The 8,015-nt window shown below is 36.1% G+C and overlaps 1 pseudogene across 1 annotated transcript; it reads left to right on the top strand.

Annotated features, from left to right (window-relative positions):
* The first annotated feature begins 2,497 nt into the window (after window positions 1-2,497).
* Window positions 2,498-7,771, top strand: LOC148909300 (uncharacterized; annotated as a pseudogene). Its single transcript, XR_016120456.1, has 5 exons — window positions 2,498-2,522; window positions 2,687-2,750; window positions 2,895-3,117; window positions 3,490-4,252; window positions 5,354-7,771. The product of XR_016120456.1 is annotated as an uncharacterized LOC148909300 (transcript).
* The last annotated feature ends 244 nt before the right edge of the window (window positions 7,772-8,015 follow it).

Below are 8,015 nucleotides of genomic sequence, written 5' to 3'. Positions count from 1 at the left end.
AATAAATTTTTTCCTTGATATGCACTTTAAGCTTTCTAGTTCTGATTAAGCAAATGAGCAATTTTTTACAATGATTTTCAATTTTTGTAGCTTTTAAATCCATAATTATTTTCAATGTAGATTAGTCGCTCTCTCACGACCTAGCATCTTGTTTTCACTTTCCTTTTAGGATCCTAGCCCACTCAGCCATCTCTTTCAGGTAACCCGGTCGTTTCTGCCACTAGGGTCTTTTTTCCTTCAAAATCAAAGGTTGTTAAAATGCCCTTAAATAAGGGAAAGGAAGCATTTAGACTACAGTTAAAAAAACGTAACAGATGTTACAAACTAGCGATTGCCCAACAACCAGCCCTGGAACAGATCAGTAATCATGTGAATTGTTTCGTTATTCAAATGAAAAACCTGCAAGAATCTTGTCAAAGCTGACCCAGATCTCGTCAGGAGGGTTAGGCCACTTGAAACCAACTGACCGACCTCTGTTGTTTGCCATAAAGGAAATTCAGACGTCGTGGTCTTCGATGTCGACCTTCAACACTGTTCCTATGTACCAGTTCTTGTTGTACACAGCAACAACCCAGTCACCACTGTGGCTTTATAAGAATTGCTAAATATACATAACTACGATAGTCAATGTCTGTAGTACCTGCTAGATTGAGAGACTTTGTTCGGTTCCTCTGACCACATGCTGAATCAACATTAAATTTGCCATCAGCAAAACAATTTCCACAGAAGCAGGATGTGTTTCTTACACCAAAATTCCCATCGATTTTGGGATCAGGTATTACTGAGTGAACCTTCATAGTGCCGAGCACTGCACGTAAAACACGAAATGCTTCGATGCCGGCTTGGGCAACCTGACAGTCCTCCTTTGACACAAATAGATATTTAATGCTGCTGTGGCTTGTTTGCGTTTGAGCACAGGAAAAGAAGTTGTTTGAGTCCTGGATGGTGGCTTTGTGCCCCCAACACCATTGCAGGGCCCCTTTCCATGGCCTGCTTCAAAATAATGCCATGAAGCAGACACTCCAAATTCCTCGTTGTGTTGAGGCAATATATGGAATATGGTCTTGTTTCTATACTGCGAGGTCGGGCTGTCTGTTAAGTAGTGAACAAACTTCAAGTTTGGAAGGACTGCTTTTATCTCTGGAATCAGGTTTCGCAGTATTGCATACACAGTTCCACTATTATGGCCCATCTCATCAGAAATAAAAACAGTGCTTTTGTGGCAGAGAACGTCTTCCTTGATGGGATCTTTATAATAGCATACTTCGGGATGCAGTGTTACTTGTGTTGCATTCCAGTATGCCAATTGCACCTCGTAAACTGATTGACAAGAGTATTTCTCTGCAAAATCCATCTGGACGATAATATTGTCTTTGGGTAAATTGGACTTCAGTTCTTTTACCTGGCTAGACTGGATTTTGATGGGGTTGGCGTGTTGTCGGAATTCTTCCATCTCTGCCTTGAAGATCTTGATAAACTCAGACTTTGTGACTTCGTAAATTCCACGATCTTCATTTTCTTCTTTCTGTCGGCTACTTCCACGCGCTTCCACTGTTTGTATTTTACTTGAGCTGTTCAATTAGCAAGAAGGCCATTGATTGAATCCTGTTCCGTATGCCTCATGAAAGCATCTGGACTGCTCTGTACCTTGATACCCATCGCCATAAGACAGCGAAGATTCAGGGCCAGATTTTGGTGGCGTATACAGAGGTATGTGTTACGAGAAGAAAACGAGGATGTGAGAATATAGTTAGGACGAAGTTTACAGAAAAGAGATAAAGAGATCTTCAAATCTTGATTTGAATTTCTCATAAACATTTCCAAGGCAATGGATCTGGATCTTTTCCCCCTTTTTTTCCCTTGCTTTTTAAAATCAGCTTTCCCCGGCATCATACGGGAGTTGTCATCTCTCGAGAGGAAGCTGACGACTTTTTCTTTCAGCTGCTTTTGCAGGAAATTAGATTCGGTCATCGTCAGCTTGGATTTAAGTTGGAGGGATCTCTTTGAAAGTCCATATGCCTTTTTAAGATGGTTTAGAAGTCGAAAAAGCTTTTTAATATTTTGGACCCGACTAACATTGCTGGGGCAACCTTTCTTTTCTTCCTATCTTTAGAAGTGGAATTCTTGAAGTCATCTATCAGGGCATTGACAAAGACTAATTTCTTACTCAGCTGTCTGGGTACAGAGCATGGGCTAAGGCCTAAGTCTCGTAACTTTTCTTGTGTGGCTTCTTGGAGAAACGCCAGGTTCAGGTTGCACTTTGGGCGGTGTCGATCACTTGGGGTTTTTTACAGCTACAAAGTTACAGTTACAAAGTTTTTTTTGGAGTTTGCAGTTGCTCTCCTCCAAACTTTTATTTTGTCGGTAATCTTTTGCCAGTGCTTTGCTCACTCTTTTGAGTGCTTTTATTGGGCTACCTTTTCTCTTATTGCTGAACACGCTGGGGCCAATGACCCCAAATAATCGATCCTATTTGCGTGTATCATATTTTTTCAAGATGGCGGATTTTCGAAGCTCGCAAGGTATCATGGGAGTAATCATTCTCCGATTATAATTTATGCCTACATTCTGTAGGAAATCGTGGGGCCTGGATACTAGATAGCGTGTTTTGGCGGTCATTTTTGGATTCGCCGGTAATTTAGCTTCAAAACGATATATAATTCAGGGAATTTATTGAAATTTTTAGTTTATTTTAATCAAATGATAGGAGCAGTATTCACAGAAGCTGCTTCAGAAGAAAACAGTTCAAGGTGAGTATTTTTTTCGGTCTTTTTTACGGCCTTTTGTTATGTTAATTCGAAATTCACAACCATACGATTGTAGCGTGGTATCTAGACAATGAATATTCATATTCTCATGCTGATTTATTTATCTACAAATAAATTATACCACAGCGATTTATCACCTACACCAGCTCCAAAGAAGGCAAGGTTCCCTCTTGGCGCTTATGTTAAGGAAAAGAAACGTCAAGAGAAGAAATTGTTAAATGAGAAATTACTACTGAGTCATGAACTTGCCCGAGAAAGGCTAGAATTGGAGCAAAAGAGACAAGAATTGATTCAACTTACTAAGTCTATCCATGCAAAGGAAGAGAAAATCCGAAGAAAGAGGAAAAGGGTGAGTATTTCTGAACGCTATAAGACAATTAATGAGCTTACATTCAGCCCAGCAATCGATTTTCTAATTTCTTTTTGCACTTGTGACTTACACCTGATAATTAAAAAAAAATATTTAGATCAATTCTGAATTATCATTAAACTTATTTCCACGTTATTATTTAAATCTCAAACGAGGCTCTTTTGTTTTAGAGAAACTGCAGGTTGTGTGAACATAAATTATAGACAACAGTCTACTAACACAGGATAGACTGTCTTTTACATGTAATTATTGTTTTATTTTATTATTTTTTTGTCATTGTATATTTTCTAAGCATACATGTACTAATAATATATTTATTTATTTATTTTTTATATTTTGTATTAAATATAGGATGAACAGCTTGAGGACATTACTTGTCAAAGACCAGCCAAAATTGTCAGGTGTCCAAAAGTACCAAGTTGCATTCTGCCCCAAAATAGTGATAAGCTGGAGCTCTCTTCAGCCCAGTCATTTAGAAGGAGACAAAGGACATTAGATGCATTGAAACCGATACACTGCTCTGGTGGCAATGATGACCAAAAGCCGGTATTGGATGGCTTGTGGGCAACTCTTGCTGCTACAGCTACAAAAGATCAGTTGAAATCCTATCTTTTAAAATCTAAACTGTGTGCTACTAAAATAATACCCGATATTGTAAAGACAAATGTGAAGGAATATCAAAGCAGCAGAGAAAATGAACTCAGGAGTATAAGGGTTTTGTATGAAGGTGGGATAATGAGCAAGAGGAAGTACTCAACACTTAGAAACTGTTCTGATGTAGTCAAGGAAGCAGATGCAAATAGCAAGGTTGAGTTTATGGCCGGGTGTCAAATACCCAAGATAATACCTTACAAGAAACTAATGAAGATAATAAATGGATTAAACATTGGTGAAGTAGAAAGCTTAGAGAGCCTTGCTGGTGTTCTAGGTGTAGATGTAACTGTGTCAGGTGTTTATAGGCCATTAAAGTCATTCCTGCTTATGTTGGCTGATCTCTATTTGTTGGTTAATGAACATAACCAGTGTCTTCATTGGTTTCATGGAAGAACAAAGGTTTTCTATGTTGCTGTTGGTGCAGACGGTGCACCATTTGGCAAAGATACAACTGCAACTGGCAAGTATATAATTATTTCATACTGATAATAATCTTGTTTTGGCTTTCTGAGTTCCATATACTTTCAAAAAAATTGTACATGGGATTTAGCTAGATATATATATTTTTTAATGTATATGTCTTGCAACCTATAGGTTAGAGTGCTAGCAACAAATCTGTGAAACAAAAAATAGTACTACTTATACTACTAAATAATGTTGATTAGACAATTGAAAGCAAAGTATTTATTTAAAACTAGCACCTAGTTTGTACTTGGAATCTAAGGTGAATTCAAGGATTAAGTGTGAGCACTCTACTTAAGAAATCTACAATAAATAACCAAAATATGCCAACAAATGTGTTATTATATATATATTACATGTATTTATTATTACTGTTGAAGTAAAAATAATTTTGATTGGCAAAAAACCCTTTATTACTGCAAGGTATCTTGATTGTTACATTTATTGTACAACTGAGGTTCCCAATTTAATGATTCATATTTCATCATGTTTTCAATATGTTGTTGTTGCTGTTAATACCATTAGTAGAGTGCATGCTCTTAATCCGTGAAACATGAAAAATAAAAAAAATAAGTGATAAATAATGCTAATTGACCGGTTTCTTATTGTCTAATGAATGAACACTATTTGTTTCATAGATTAACTGTATGCACTCTATTATTATTGTTTGTTATTTTCTTGCAATTTCATTATTATTCAAATGCAAACAATATACTTAGGGACTTGTCAAAAATTTGCAGTGGGAGAATCATACCTTTTTGAGACCTTAAAAAGGAAGGGTCATGAAAAAACAGACCTTTAAAAGGGGAAATTTTCCTATTTTAGGCCAAATCCAAGGGTGGGGTCACATAATTTAATTCCTATTGAAAGGGGAGGGTCCCTTATAATACTCTTATTTACTGGCATTTCTTTCTTATACAGTGAAACCCCATTAACCCGGCCACCAAAGAGAAAACCAAAATTGGCCGTCTTAATGGGGTGGTGTAGAAGGCGGGTAAATTTTGTAGAAAATGTATGGGTTCGGGCAATAAACTTTTGGCCGCAGTAACGGGGTGGCCGTTTTAATAAAAATATTAATAAAAATATTTTTTTTGGATAGCATATCTTGTGAGTTTCCTCAATCTACTTCAACGAGTTCAAAGCTGCAATGAAAATCACCTATTGCTGGGAGCCAACTGTGAAGAAGACCATCCTTTACTGAAGAAGTATACAAAGTACTTGGCTGATGAAATGGAATCAATTCAGAATAAAAAAATTCTGACTAGCAATGGTAATGAGGTTGTTTTCATTTTTGAGTTGATTCCTTCAGACATGAAGTGGGTTTCCTCTATGTCTGGCGAACTTAACAATGCTGCAACCTATTTTTCACCCTTTGCCAATGTTAGTCAAGACACCAAGGGATTGCGGAATGGTAGCATTGGTGATGATACTGCAACATGGCAACCCTGGAACTACAACGACAGACTTGATGTTGCCAAAAAGGTAGAGGCCTATAAAAGAACATTAAAAGATCCAGAAAATAAGCAGAGATCAAATGTCACCAAATATATTGCCAAGAACAAGTCAAGGCAAGAATTTGCCCCTCCACTTGGCAAGTTTGTTGATAAAATAAAAGCAGAGCCCTTGCATAATACTAATAATGCTTGGTAACACTGGTTCATATTGCTCCTGACTTTGGCTACTCATTGTTGTGATAAGAACTTTCTGAAAACTGTGAGCTCTATATCTCACATTCCAAGATCATCACCACTGGTGAAGTTCTTGGAATGTATTAAGAATACAGTAAAGTGTGGCAGGCTGTATAAAAGTTACTGTAGGTGGTTCAATGAGAAACGGAAAGGTGGAGCATCCTTTGCATACAGATTTACAGGCTTGGAAGCAAAAAGGTTCTGTTGGAACTTTACTGCCCCAATCAATATCCTGCTAGAAGTTCCCAATCTATCTAAAGGTTCTTTTCTTAAGTTGCATACATTAGCATTTATGGGAGTTAAACTTAGAGATGCAGTTTCAATATATACACGAGTAAACATTTCAAATCAAAGCCTACAGGAACTAGACCAACTGTGTAGATCTTATTTCAATGCTGTTTCCTTGTTGTTAAAAAGTCCAAACCCTACTGTGTGGACAATTGGCTATGCAATTCCTTTTCATTCTAAACAGCTTTTTGATACCCTAGGGTATGGCCTTGGTTTAAACTCCATGCAAGGAAGAGAGGCGAAGCACATTAAGCTGAAGCAATATATTGGAAATACATGCAGTAGCAATAAAAACCAACAGTGGTGGACTGTTTTTAGGCATGAATTTGTTAGTATGGTGTGGTTAAGAAAGAAGGATCCCTGTAGTGTTAACTATACTGGAGGAAAAGAAAAAGCATCTGACTCATACATTCCACTAAGAGTTTCAAGAAAAAACACACGATATTGCCATTGTGGTGAAGCAAAATCAAACCCCGATGATGAAGAGTGCCATATATGCAGTAGCCATATCATGAAAATTGTAAAGAAATCTGTGAAAGATGGAAAGGTGGACCCTGCTTTACACTCTTTTTTTGAATGAGCTGCCAAAAACGATTGGAGGACTGGGCACTAGTATCCTGAATTGAATTACATTCATCTCTTGCCCTAATAATTAATTAGTATGTTAAAGTGTATTCCACAGGTATATGAAAACCACTTCAATGTGCCATTGTACTTCAAAACCATTGAAGAGCACAGACAACACAATTAATTTTGTTGACTAGAGTCATTATATCCAAACCTTAATCAAAAACCCATTGTTCTTGGAGTTACTTTGGACAGCAAGCTGTGTTATAAAGAACAACACAGAACAACTGAAAAAAGGCTACAAAACCACTACAGCTTTGAAATGAATTACTCACTTTGTTACATAAAATAACAGTGATTTTTTTAAATATAAAACATGAAATAGGTATCTAAGCTAAATCAAAACAAGTACTAGTGTTTTTTTTATATAGGAATATATACTCTTTATTTCATCCTGATATATATTATTTCATAATAATTATACAAATATTTGTATACTAATGCACCTTAATTCAGTAAAGATTGTTGTTGAAAAGACTAGTGTAGAGTGTTGCGCCTGGACTGAAGGAGCATAATATTGTAATAAGCACAAACACTCAACCTTTTTCATGACAACCAATATTCTTCTCTGAATTAGGTATGTATGATAACAAATTAACAGTCAACAATTTAAATACCTCAAATAAAAAAACATGATCCAAAAGGTCTCTAAAAATCTATAGTCATTTTCAATAAACCCTTGAAACAAATCCTAATATTTACTAGTCAAACACAAAAGAGAACAGTGACATACAATGTAAGTGGTTACTATTGTATATTACTTTAGGCATTATTCCACAGGCTTAACAAACTTATTTTATAATATATAGATGTCTAAATATGTATAGATGAAACTTTGAACACTGAGTGAAAATATAGCCTGTGTCATATCCTGAAACTCTCTTGTATATCAATATTGTTTTCAATAATTTGATTTGCACAGTTTGTCAACTAGCCTGTTGAAAATAAAGTGCTTTAAAATATTGTATAAACTCTATGATAAAAGCTTAATTTATGCTCTATGCAATAGAGTGCAAACTCAATACATGAAATTCTGCTACAAATATTTTGTTCAAGATAGTGATGGTACATGAAAATTATAAAATGTGATACTTAGAAAATAACTTGGCAGCTTAATGTTGTTTTTTTTTAAGTACAGGAAAATAGCTGAGCTCTTGA

The sequence above is a fragment of the Actinia tenebrosa genome, unplaced genomic scaffold, assembly GCF_029948245.1.
Source record: "Actinia tenebrosa isolate PJP-AT-01 unplaced genomic scaffold, QUT_ActTen_1.0 PGA_scaffold2__45_contigs__length_23673736, whole genome shotgun sequence".
Classification (NCBI taxonomy): Eukaryota; Metazoa; Cnidaria; class Anthozoa; order Actiniaria; family Actiniidae; genus Actinia; species Actinia tenebrosa.
This window is presented reverse-complemented; position numbering and strand designations above follow the sequence as displayed.